This window comes from Aethalodelphis obliquidens, unplaced genomic scaffold (assembly GCF_003676395.1).
Source record: "Aethalodelphis obliquidens isolate GAN/ISIS:26980383/991018 unplaced genomic scaffold, ASM367639v1 scaffold107, whole genome shotgun sequence".
Classification (NCBI taxonomy): Eukaryota; Metazoa; Chordata; class Mammalia; order Artiodactyla; family Delphinidae; genus Aethalodelphis; species Aethalodelphis obliquidens.
The window spans coordinates 2191807-2205547 of NW_020838051.1; positions in this window are offsets into that span (position 1 = coordinate 2191807).

Genomic DNA, 13741 nt, shown 5'->3' on the forward strand with positions numbered 1-13741 from the left:
GGATCTTCCCGGACCAGAGCTCGAACCCACGTCCCCTGCGTTGGCAGACGGATTCTTAACCACTGTGCCACCAGGGAAGTCCCATATAACTTTTAGAATAAGCTTTTCCATATCTACAAAAAAGTCTTACTGGGAGTTTGACAGGAATTGTGTTAAATCTGTATATCAATTTAGAGATAATTAACACCTTTACTATATTGTCTGCCCATTCATGAACACAGTATGTCTCTCCATTTATTTAAATCTTTGGTTTCTTTCATCCATATTTAAAAATTTTCAGCATACATATGTTTTACATGATTGTTTAGATTTGCACCTGGGTGGGGGTGTTTTCGGTAATGATATGAGACGGTATTCTTTTTCAGTTTCCACATGTTTCTTGCTAGTATATAGGAATAGATTGATTTCAGGGTATTTACCTTGTACTCTGCAACCTTGTTGAACTCATTATTTCTATAAGTTTTTGTGGTAGATTCCTTGGGATTTTTTGTGTAGATAATCAAGCCATCTGCAAATAGGAATAGTTTTCAGTCTTTCTTTCTGATATGTATGCATCTTATTTCCTTTTATCGTTTTATTGCACTGGCTGGGACTCACAGTGCTGCGTTGAATGAGAGTGGTGAGAGTGGACATCCTTGCCTTGTTCCTGATCCTAGGGAGAAAGCACTCAGTTTTTTACTGTTATGTATGAAAAAAACCCTTTAGGGGTTTTTTTCAATGCTCTTTATCAGGTGAGGAAGTTCCCCTATATTCCTAATTTGCTGAGTGTTTATTATGAATGAGTGTTTAATTTTGTTAAATGATTTTTCTGCATCAGTTATATTATCATATGATTATTCTACTTTAGCCTGTTCATATGATTTTTTAATATTTGACCTTTACGTCCTGGAATAAACCCCACTTGATTATGGTGTATATACTTCTTTTTATATATTGCAGGATTTGATTTGCTAAAAATTTTTTTTGAGAATTTTTGTGTCTAAGTTCATGCGTGATATTATTCAATAGTTTTCTTTTTGCGCTGCTTTTATCTGGTTTGGGTATTATTATATTGTCCTCAAAATAAGCTGGGAAGCATTCCATCCTCTTCAACTTTGTGGAAGAGTTTCTGTAGAGTTGGTGCTAAAACTCACAGAATTTTAAAGCTGGAAGGCACCTTTGAAATCGAGTACTGACTAGGACCTTGATTTGACTATAGGGACACCAGAGACCCCATTTTTTCTCTCCAGGTAGCCAAATTTAATTGTAGATTTCTATACCTTGGAGGATTAGCAAAGGAATTAAAATGACTATTCTTGACACAGAATAGAAAGAAGATAGTATGTTCAGAAGGAGCTGAAAAGTCATTTCCTAACAAAGGTGATATTTGTTCTCTTCATTGCACTATAAAACCAGGAAATGACAAATAAATTCAAATGTTGAGGAAAGAATGAACCAAAGCAGTAAGGGCTGGTCTTTCGTTGGTTTTCCCCAGAAGCTGACTCTGAGGCAAGGATTCCAGCGCAGGTAGCTTATTTAGAAGGTAGAAAAACAAACAAACAAACACCTCAGTAGGAGAATGAGGAAGTTATTGGGAAAGTAAGACAAGGAAGGCAGGGCAGCCAATAGAGTGAATTATTAAGTCCATTGCCACTATGGGTGACTGGAAATTAATCGTGCTGGTGAAATTCTGAGAACCAGTGTAAGGCACACACACACCTCAGTTACTCCACCAAAGACAGAAGGAGCTGGGATAATTATACACCAAGTTCTTTCAGGCATTGCATTAGAGTCACTCTTGAGAGGCATTAATTCCCTGGCACTTTTGGCCTGCTATGTAAAAACCAGCAGCAGAATGCCCTAAACAAAGATCAGTCTGCTTACCAAACAAAAAGCCAAGCACACACAAAACAAAAACAAAAGCAACGGTTTTACCTGCTGGTCCCAATATTTATTATTGTTCCAGGTTTTGCATTCCTTTCTTAATCCACTCCTCTTCTTTTTGTGGTTCTTCATCTCTCTATACTGACAATTCTCAAATACATTCTCCCAGGCTTAAATTTAAAAAGTTGTTTACCATTAGTACATTGCAGTGGTCTTCCTAATGATGATATTAAATATGAATACAGAATTTTATGAATAAGAGGAAAAAAGGTGGTCAGGGGTTGGTAAGTTGGAAGTTAGGCTGTGTGCACGGAAGTGGAAAAGGGGAAGGGATACACACAACACATCTACAGCATCTGCCATAGCTGGGAAGGGGAATCGCATTTTGGAGACAGTGAAATTACCTTGCAGAGAAAGATTTGTGTGATTTTAGAAGGAAAATATGAATATCATGATTTAATTTATTCCAAAATTACTCAAACTATAGGAACATATTCCTGGGTGTGACACTATAAAATTTTTGTCAAAAATAATAGCCCTTTGATGCTATGCCTTCAGAAATAATCTGTGAAGGCAATAAGGGACTGGCAATGCATAGTCTTTGCATAGAGCATTTTTATTCACTTTAAATTAATGCAAACCTGAATATCATCATCTGATCCTATTTAGCATGTTAAAAGAATTACATCAACTGATGTGCACTAAATGAGAAAGTACTCTGAATGAGGAAAAAAAGTAATGGATTCCATGCTGAGAATAACCTATAGATTAATATTTAAAGTTTCTCAAGAGATGATGTCATAATAAAACTCCCTGGGACAGATAGTATAATGGCATTAGTCATAGATGTCCAGAAATGCTGATCCAACGTCTTTTAACACTGGAGGATTTTTATTTATAGAAACTTGTAATAATTATTGATCCAAAATAAGCTCAGGTTGTGTTTGATTCTTTCTTAATGTTTCATGACGGAATGGTATAATTTTTGGTATTTATTTTTTTAGTCTGGTCCATAACCATCATGGATATTTTCACTTTTAGAAGTTTCTCATATCTCTGCAAATGTTGGAGAGTATAATTTGACAGGTTAATTTTAATGCCAAAGATTGTCAAAATTTAATATTACCATGGAGAAATGAATATTCACTTTTCCAAAAATACAGAAGGAATGACTTACTCTTGGAGAACTTTAAAAAATGATACACATGAATATTTTAAACTTAATGTCATTCCTATGAATCATAGCTGAATATAATACTGTAAATTTACAGAATAGGGTTGAAATTTTTTGGTATTTGGGCAATCTTCATTCTTTCTTATCTTTCTGGTCCACAAATCTGAGCATCTCACCTTACTTCCAAGCAAAGATTGAATAGTAGAGGGGAAGTAAATTCTTCTTACTAAAACTTCATTAATTTTATCAGCATAATATACATATGTAAAACATTCACTAGTACACTATGAAAATAAGCCACAAAACTATTCTAAATTAAACCACACTTTAAATAATTTAGCCTAGTACTGTTTATGAACAGGAAGCCTTGATGTTTGATTTAAAGCAAATCAACAGTTCTTCAAATTTCAATATTATTCTAGAAATAATTAGTATTAGTTAAGGAGACTGTATTTTGGTTCATCATGGGAAAAAGTTACAGAGAGCATCAAGTTATAGAATCTTACTGTTCTGTGTCCTATTTTAAACTTAAGGTTCTGATTTTTTATTTTATTTTATTTTTTGGCCATGCCGCACTGCTTGCAAGGTCTTAGTTCCCCGACCAGGGATCGAACCTGGGCCCTGGCAGTGAAAGGTCCGAGTCCTAACCACTGGACCGCCAGGGAATTCCCAGGTTCTGATTACTTAGAACTATGTAAACAAATTTCCTCCTTTTCTTTTAAAAAGTCCTTTACTGCTGAGTTCCTACAAACTTGTTTCTATAAAATTTGCAGTCATTGTCAGTGGTGTCTGGTAAATGTACTAGCCTTGAAAAAACAGACAGAGGTTTCTATACAAGTGGTTATGCAGTTAATAATTTCTTCAGGAAGGCATTGTTGCACTACTGCTATGCTATTATCAGGAGTCCCTCTGTCAGTTAATAAACATTTCACATATAAAGCCTCACACTTTTGGAGATGCATCCTGAGCTGACGACCAAGCTAATGCTATAGAGTGAAGTATAACAACTTGTCCCTCAAGAAGATTCTGTCAGTTACCTGAAAATAATGAAAGTCCTTAAAAATTATTTCGTATTTTTATAGCATCCCATTAAGGCATGTAATAAATGTTCAATATATATTTACTGAATTACTATTTTTGTTGTTGTCATTGTTGTTAATAATAAAGAGTGAGTCTCTAGATCCACCTACCAATTTATAGGAAATACACAGAACAGAAGAACATGTTAAGCTACCCCATGGGAATTCAATCAGCAAAATCCAGATCATGGGAGATGCTAGAGATAAATGATCCAGTTTTATCAACAAATTGGAAGGGGGAGAAAAAGAGGTGGATGGGGAACCTACAGGTTAAAAAGAGGTAAAAGCCATATAAAAATAATAGTTGAAACTAAACCGTAGTGTTTATGGATGCATGCTTAGGTGATGAAACTATAAAGTAATAAAGTGACTAACGTAAAAGTCAGAAGTATGGTTACTCTTAGAAGGGGAGCAGCTGGAGAGCTTCTGGGGTGGTTAGCCATGGTTCCTTTTCTGACATGGATCGTAGTCACAAAGGTGTTTTGGCTTCCAATAATTCATTAAACTATATATTAGTCTTATATAGTTTTCTATAGATGTGTTATATTTAACAATAAAAAAGTTTAAGAAGTAAACAAGAAATACATATATTTTCAAGTTACTGTCCAACATGATACGACAACACGGAGTTCAGAAGAGATGTCCAGTAGCACAACATTATATAGCATTTCTACCAGACAAAGTAGATATAAATAACAGCAAGGTCATAGATCATAGTAAAATGTAGTAAGATAAATAGGAAGTGATGAGTTTCGAGTAACTAACTGTGCTTTTAATATAATAGTCTATTTAATTGTAAGCATATCTAATTTAATTTTTAATAATGGCTATATTCAACAACTGGTTTATGAAATTCCTGGAAATTTAACAACCAGCTTGAGCAAGCTAAGTATGAGCTGCTCTGACACACTACTGTCTGCATCCCAACAATTCTCTTGCTTTCTTGTATCTTTTAAAAATTTTAGTTTTTAAAGTCAAATGCATACTTGCACAGAGTTTTAAAAGTCAAAGAGTTCTACAATGATTGCTCTAAAATCCACTAGACTGCTCCTCTTTCTTCCATTTTCTCATCCTTACAGGCAACCATTTCAATTCTTTTAACTGATTCTGTCTTCACATGGCTGTCTTCCTATAAAGACACCCCGTCTTATTGGATTAGGGGCCCACCCTATTCTAGGATGACCTCATCTTAAATAATTACATCTGCAACAACTCTGTTTCCAAATAAGGTCACATTCTGAGGTACTAGGGGTTAGGACTTCAACATATATTTTCTGTGGAAGAGGATGGGACACAATTCAACCCATAACAGTGGGAAAGGGATTTGGTGTTTTAATTGCTTCTTTAACAGATTTTCAGCCAGTTCTTTCTCGTTCACTTCACCCCTCACTTCCAAAAATAACCTGTTAGTTGTTGCCAATTCCTGAGTCTTCTGGTGGGGGGGGGTCACACGGTGTAAATTGGTTTGCTTCTTAGCTTTCCTTAGCCAGTTTCAGATACAGTTTTCTCAGACATGCTACATCAACTATGCCAAAAACTTGTAAGTTTCCCAACTGACAAAATTTTGCCACTGTTTTCTCTGAAATCTCTTTATCATTGAAAGTTTATGCTTAAAAAAAAATCTTTTTACTGTTATTTTAGTGGGTTTTGGCGGGGGGAGAAGAGACTACGATAGATATTCAAGCCAGCATTTTTAGTCAGAAGCTCTTCTACACATATCTTAATTCTCTCCTTTTCAAAGGGAAGAATTAATTAATTCTTTCTTAATTCTCTTGCATCTCAAACCACAACAAAACTTTTTAGGGAAAGAGTTTCTCTAATCTGTATATGTGTGAATAGTGCCAGAATAGAGAGAGATGGGGTAGGGAGAGAGAAGCAGATTTGGGTGATTTAAACCAATACTCTATGATACTACTCTGCCTCCATGAAGTGGATAAACAAACATCAATATAGTACTCACCACTCAAAATATGAACAGCTATAAAAATATTTAAAATCTCTGATGCAGTAAGTAGTACCACTCTCAACATTTTATCCTAAGGATGTAATTCAACAGAATTAAATGACAATGTGAACTTTCACTTATGAGAAAATGGTAGACTAAATATTCTGAAAAAACATCCCACTGCAAAAGCCACAGAAACCATAGATAAAATAAAATTTAAAATCTTTCAAAAGGTATAGTTGAGGAACTTCCCTGGTGGTCCAGTGGTTAAGACTCTGAGCTTCCACTGCTGGGGTGGGGGGCGCAGGTTTGACCCCTGGTGGAGGAACTAAGATCCCACATGCCGCGTGGTACGGCCAAAAAAAAAAAAAAAAAAGAAAAGAGAAAAAAAAGGTATAGTTGAGCTTGTAAGAATGAAAATCCTCAGGAGTGAAAAATAAAGAGGGAGCTACACACTAGCACATTTGTCACTCCCTGGAACCTAAAGTCTCAGGTTTTAATTTTATTTGTTTACTTATTTATTTTTCGCCACATCTCATGGCATGTGGGATCAAACCCCCTGCAGTGGAAGTGGGGAGTCTTAACCACTGGACCACCGGGGAAGTCCCTGAAGTCTCAGGTTTTAATGATCTCATGTATGTGAGAGACAAAATCGTGGGCTCAGGTAAGGTTGGAACTGAGACCTCCGCATAAAGCCAGACTCTCAAATAACAGTGAGGTGAAACAAAACGGAGATGGAAGAGAGAGAATGTGGGACAATCTTCTTCAGTACAACTGAAGAGCACAAAATACAAAGAGAAAAGAGAGAGCATCTAAAAGGCACAACATAGGCACAAATAGACTGGCAGCAACAGGGGAACAATAACTTCAGATTGCTGAGAGAAAACCATTGTCAATGTAGAATTTGATACCTACTGAAATTATGTATTTAAGAATAAGGGTGAAATAAAGACATTTTCAGAAAACCAAAAACAGAGTTCTCACCAAATGATGCTCATTAAAGAAGTTTTCAAGCTTGTTCATCAGGATAAAGAAAAATAATCTTAGAAAAAAGTCTGAGATTTATAAAACAACAATAATGTCTAATTTGGAGGTTGAAAACAAGGTGGTGCTAAAATATTGGATAACAATAACTTTTAAGACAAGGGGATGGTGATTAGCATTCTAAGACCGTTGGATAAATTTGGAGAGGGGGGGAACTATTGATTTAGATTTCAAGTACACATGCTAAACTTTAAGAGTAATCACTAAGAAAAAAATAGAGTTATAACTTCCAAAATAATAGAGGGAAAAATGTGGAATCAAAAGAACAATCTGAAAGAAAACAGGAAATGGGAGAAAAGACAGAAAAAATCAGGACAGATAGCACAAAATAAAATGGTAAAGATAATTGAACACATCAACAATTAATTAAAATCACAATAAAGTGTAAATGGTCTAAACTCACCAGTTAAAAGAAAGATATCCTCAGCCTGGACTAAAACAAAACAAAACAAAACAATCCAGATATTTGCTGTTATCCTAGAGAAAACCTAAAACACAAAGACATGGTATATCAGAATAATTAATGTTAGCTGCTGTAACAAACCACCCCTAAGATCCCTGGGGCTTAACACAACAAAGTTTATTTCTTGCTCACATCACAGTTCATCAGGTCAGGGTGCTGCTTCGACTGTTGCGCCTTCAATCGGTGACATAGGAATCTAAGATCTTTCAATCCTAGTTCTACCATTTTGGAGTTTTTTTGCCTTGAGCCATGTGAGCAGCTGAAAGAGTACATCGAAGACCATGTATAACATTTTAGGGGTCAAGCCTAGAAGGGGTATACATCACTTCTGCCCACATTCCTCTGGTGGTCCCAACATAACTGCAAAAAGAGCTGGGAAATGTAGTCTTGTGTTCCCAGGAAGAGGAAATGGAATTAGTGAACATCTAGCCAGTCTCTGGCACATAAAAATGTTGCAAATAAGAAAAGATGCAAAAGGATATGCCAGGCAGACACTAACCAGAAGAATGCTAGAGTAGCTCTGTTCATAATGGACAAGTCTTCAAAGAAAAATGTATTATTAGGAATAAAGATAGTAACTATAATACGTAATGATAACAGATTCAATTCGCCAGGAAGAGATGCAGTTTCTGAAATTATATATGTACCTAATGATATTTTCAAATAACATAAAGCAAAAATTCACAGACTTATGAGGAGAAACCAACAAGTCCACCACCATCATAGGATATAACATATATCTTTCTCAGTAACTGATAGCATACAGACCAAAAATTAGTAGCATAGTATAGAAAATATAAATAATAAAATTAACAAGCTTGATCTAAAGGACATGTACAGAATGTTGGACCTAACTATAGAGAATGTACATTTTTCTTAAGAGTACAAGAAAGACTTATAAAAACTGACCATATACTTGGCTATAAAGTCAGTCTCAACAAGTTTCCCAGGATCAGTATCATACAAATCATATTCTCTGATTACAGTGCAATTGGGTTAAAAATAAATAACAGAAAGATAACCAAAAGGGAGAAGACTGTGTATGAAGATGTTCACTCTAGTGTTAATTACCTACAATAGTGAAAAATTAGAATCACTGAAATATCCAGTGATATGGATATGGTTAAGTAAATTATGCCTCATCAACCCAATGGGGTATCATGTGGCTATTAAAAATTATTTTTTTAAAATAGACTATCTTCAAGATGTAATATTAAGTGAAAATTTAGAATCTATGTGTTACTTATGATTACAACCATGTGAAAATGTGTGTATTTAGACACATTAGAACAATATGAGCAAATGAAAACAGTTGTTATATTAGAGTAATGAGATTATATGTAATTCTACTTTCTAATTTTTTTTTCCATGTGGCTTGCAGAATCTTAGTTCCCCAAGAAGGGATTGAACCCGTGCTCTCAGCAGTGAAAGCACGGAGTCCTAACCACTGGACCACCAGTGAATTCCCAAAATTTTTTTATTTTTTATTTTTTGTGTTAGTTTCAGGTGTACAGCAAAGTGATTCAGTTATCCATTATAGGTTATTACAAGATATTGAATATAGTTCCCTGTGCTATACAGTAGGTCCTTGTTGTTTATTTTATATATAGTAGTGTGTATATGTTAATTCCAAACTCCTAATTTATTTTAAAATAGACTATATTTAAGATAGATTCTAAATTTTCACTTAATATTATATGATTACAACTACAGTAAGTTCCCTACATACGAACGAGTTCTGTTCCGAGAGCACGTTCATAAGTTCAATTTGTTTATAAGTCCAACAAAGTTAGCCTAGGTACCCAACTAACACAATCGGCTATATAGTACTGTACTGTAACAGGTTTATAATACTTTTCTCACAAATAATACATAAAAAACAAACACACAAAATAAAGAAAACATTTTTAATCTTACAGCACAGTACCTTGAAAAGTACAGTAGTACAGTACAACAGCTGGCATACAGGGGCTGGCATTGAGTGAACAGGCAAGAAGAGTTACTGACTGGAGGAGGGAGAGGAGGTGGGAGATGGTAGAGCTGAAGGATCGTCAGTAATAGAAGATGAAGGGCAAGCTGCAGTTTCACTCATGCCTGACGTTGATGGCACAGGTTCTGGTTCCTTGCTGGACTCAATTCTATCTACCCTCTTGAAAAAACGATCCAGTGATGTCTGGGTAGTAGCTCTTTTTTTCTCATCACAGATGACACGGTAGCACCGGATTGCATTCTGAATGGCTGCTGCGACCTTCATGTACTGTTCTACATTCAGGTCCTATGCCTCAAAAACTAACAGTGCCTCCTCAGATAAAGAAAATCCCCTTGCTATTTCCTGTGTCATGAATATCTTCGGTTCTTCAGTTACTTCTTCTTCCTCTTGTCTCTCTTCGTCCTTTCTCTGGGCCTCCAATTCCATCAGGTCTTCATTAGTAAGCTCCTCGTGTTGCACAGCCAGGAGTTCAATGAAGTTGCCTTCTTGCAGATCTAGCTCCAGCTTCTCGCTGAGGGTCACTAAGTTGTTGAAGACCTCTTTGGGCTCCTCATCCACCTTCTCAAATCCATGAAAATCATGAACAAACTTTGGGCAAAGTTTCCTCCAAACCCTATTCATGGTGACAGCCGTAACCTCACACCAAGCAAAGTCTATTTTTTATGGCCTTGTAGATGTTATAGACCTTCCAAAATTGTCGCAAGGTTGTTCTTGATTTGTCACTCGCCTTTACTACCTGACGAAAAGTGTGATGTAAATAATATTTCTTGACAGTCGCTATAACTCCCTGGTCCATATGTAAAGGATGTACACACGTGACAAAGTACGCCAGACACGTGAACTAACATGTGATTGGACATCTGAATGCACATTTGCATCTTTGAAAGTTCGCAACTTGGACGTTCATATGTAGAGGACTTACTGTATGTGAAAATATGTGTGCATTTAGACAGATCAGAAAGATATGAGGGACTTCCCTGGTGGTGCAGTGGTTAAGAATCCACCTGCCAATGCAAGGGACATGGGTTCGAGCCCTGGTCCAGGAAGATCCCACATGCCGTGGAGCAACAAAGTCCGTGCACCACAACTACTGAGCCTGCGCTCTAGAGCCCACGAGCCACAACTACTGAGCACGCACGCCACAACTACTGAGGCCTGCGTGCCTAGAGCCCGTGCTCCAAAACAAGAGGAGCCACTGCAATGAGAAGACCACCACCGCAATGAAGAGTAGCCCCCGATTGCTGCAACTAGAGAAAGCCCATGTGCAGCAATGAAGACCCAACACAGCCAAAAAAAAAAGAAAGAAAGAAAGAAAGAAAAATATGAGCAAATGAAAACAGTTACTATATTATAGTGATGGGATTATATGTAATTCTACTTTTAAAAAAAAATTTTATTTATTTATTTTTGGCTGCGTTCGGTCTTCCTTGCGCACATGGTCTCTCTATTTGCGGTGAGCGGGGGCTACTCTTTGTTGCTGCGCACGGGCTTCTCAATGTGTTGGCTTTTCTTGTGGAGCACGGGCTCTAGTCACGCGGGCTTCAGTAGTTGTGGTTTGCGGGCTCTAGAGTGCAGGCTCAGTAGTTGTGGCACATGGGCTTAGTTGCTCTGTACCATGTGGGATCTTCCTGGACCAGGGCTTGAACCCATGTCCCCTGCATTGGCAGGCGGATTCTTAACCACTGAGCCACCAGGGAAACCCCGTAATTCTACTTTTAAAAGGTTTTTTTTTTTTTTTTTGCGGTAAGCGGGCCTCTCACCGTTGTGGCCTCTCCCGTTGCAGAGCACAGGCTCCGGATGCTCAGGCTCAGCGGCCATGGCTCACAGGCCCAGCCGCTCCGCGGCATGTGGGATCTTCCCGAACTGGGGCACGAACCCATGTCCCCTGCATCGGCAGGCGGACTCTCAACCACTGCGCCACCAGGGAAGCCCGAAAAGGTACTTTTTTTGTGATGTGGTTTCATTGTTTAATGTGAGTTAAAAGAATAATAGAAGGCACATTTCTGTCTGGCAGCTGATGTTAGTTATGCCTTTTTAAAAAAAAAATTATTTATTTTATTGATTGATTTTTGCCTGCATTGGGTCTTCGTTGCTGTGTGCAGGCTTTCTCTAGTTGCAGCGAGCAGGGGCTGCTCTTCGTTGCAGTGCGCGGGCTTCTCATTGCGGTGGCTTCTCTTGTTGCAGAGCACAGGCTCTAGGCACTCGGGCTTCAGTATTTGTAGCATGCGGGCTCAGTAGTTGTGGCTCACGGGCTCTAGAGCACAGGCTCAGTAGTTGTGGTGCACGGGCTTAGTTGCTCTGCAGCATGTGGGATCTTCCCAGACCAGGGCTCGAACCCGCGTACCCTGCATTGGCAGGCAGATTCTTAACCACTACGCCACCAGGGAAGCCCCTAGTTATGCCTTAATATCCATTATCCCTTTCTTTTATAACAGCAGAATTTTAGTTGGGTACATAACTGCCCAAAACAGGAGTACATTTCTCAGCCTCCCCTGTAGTCAGGCATTATGATGGGACAAAGTCATAGCTAATAAAATATGAGAAGTGTGCGCCCTTAAACGTAAAGAGTCTATCCTTTCTTTGACCTTTTCCTTCATCTCGTTACCTGAAATCTTCCTTAGTTTTGTTATTGCACATACTATGGGTGGACTAGATCTGATATGCATTTGATTAGATGAGGGACTGCTTCCCAACTTAATGAATGAGAATATGTGTGACTCATGAGGACAAATATGTATTTTCTATTCAACCGGTGTCCAGTACAAGCTCTGAAAACAACAGGATTATCCATCCTATTTTTGGAAATCTAATGAGGATATATTAATATTGAAGAGTACACATTTATGTAAAATATATTCTAGTGGGAATTATGTACATTTACTCCAATATTCTTTATCATTTAAGACAATGTTTTAGCAGAGGATGAGATCCATTTATAGGCTGCTTTGCCTAAGTTAAATCAGGAATCAACCTCTACATTTTAAATGTCAAGCAAAATCAAAAAAAGAAAGCCCAGAGATAAATCCACGCACCTATGGTCAACTAATCTATGACAAAGGAGGCAAGGATATACAATGGAGAAAAGAATGTCTCTTCAATAAGTGGTGCTGGGAAAACTGGACAGCTACATGTAAAAGAATGAAATTAGAACACTCCCTAACACCATACTCAAAAATAAACTCAAAATGGGTTAAAGACCTAAATGTAAGGCTAGACACTATAAAACTCTTAGAGGAAAACACAGGAAGAACACTCTTTGACATAAATCACAGCAAGATCTTTTTTGATCCACCTCCTAGAGTAATGGAAATAAAAACAAAAATAAACAAATGGAACCTAATGCAACTTAAAAGCTTTTGCACAGCAAAGGAAACTACAAACAAGACGAAAAGACAACCCTCAGAATGGGAGAAAATATTTGCCAATGAATCAACGGACAAAGGATTAATCTCCAAAATACATAAACAGCTCATGCAGCTCAATATTAATAAAACAAACAACCCAATCCAAAAATGGGCAGAAGACCTAAATAGACATTTCTCCAAAGAAGACATACAGATGGCCAAGAAGCACATGAAAAGCTGCTCAACATCTCTAATCATTAGGGAAATGCAAATCAAAACTACAATGAGGTATCATCTCATACCAGTCAGAATGGCCATCATCAAAAATCTACAAACAACAAATGCTGGAGAGGGTGTGGAGAAAAGGGAACCCTCTTGCAGTGTTGATGGGAATGTAAATTGATACAGCCACTATGGAGAACAGTAAGGAGGCTCCTTAAAAAACTAAAAATAGAATTACCATATGACCCAGCAATCCCACTACTGGGCATATACCCAGAGAAAACCATAGTTCAAAAAGACACATGCACCCCAATGTTCACTGCAGCACTGTTTACAATAGCCAGGTCATGGCTAAATAGCAACCTAAATGCCCATCAACAGATGAATGGATAAAGAAGATGTGGTACATATATACAATGGAATATTACTCAGCCATAAAAAGGAATGAAATTGGGTCATTTGTAGAGACGTGGATGGATCTAGAGACTGTCATACAGAGTGTAGTAAGTCAGAAAGAGAAAAACAAATATTGTATATTATCACATATATGTGGAATCTAGAAAAATGGTACAGATGAACCAGTTTGCAAGGCAGAAATAGAGACACAGATATAGAGA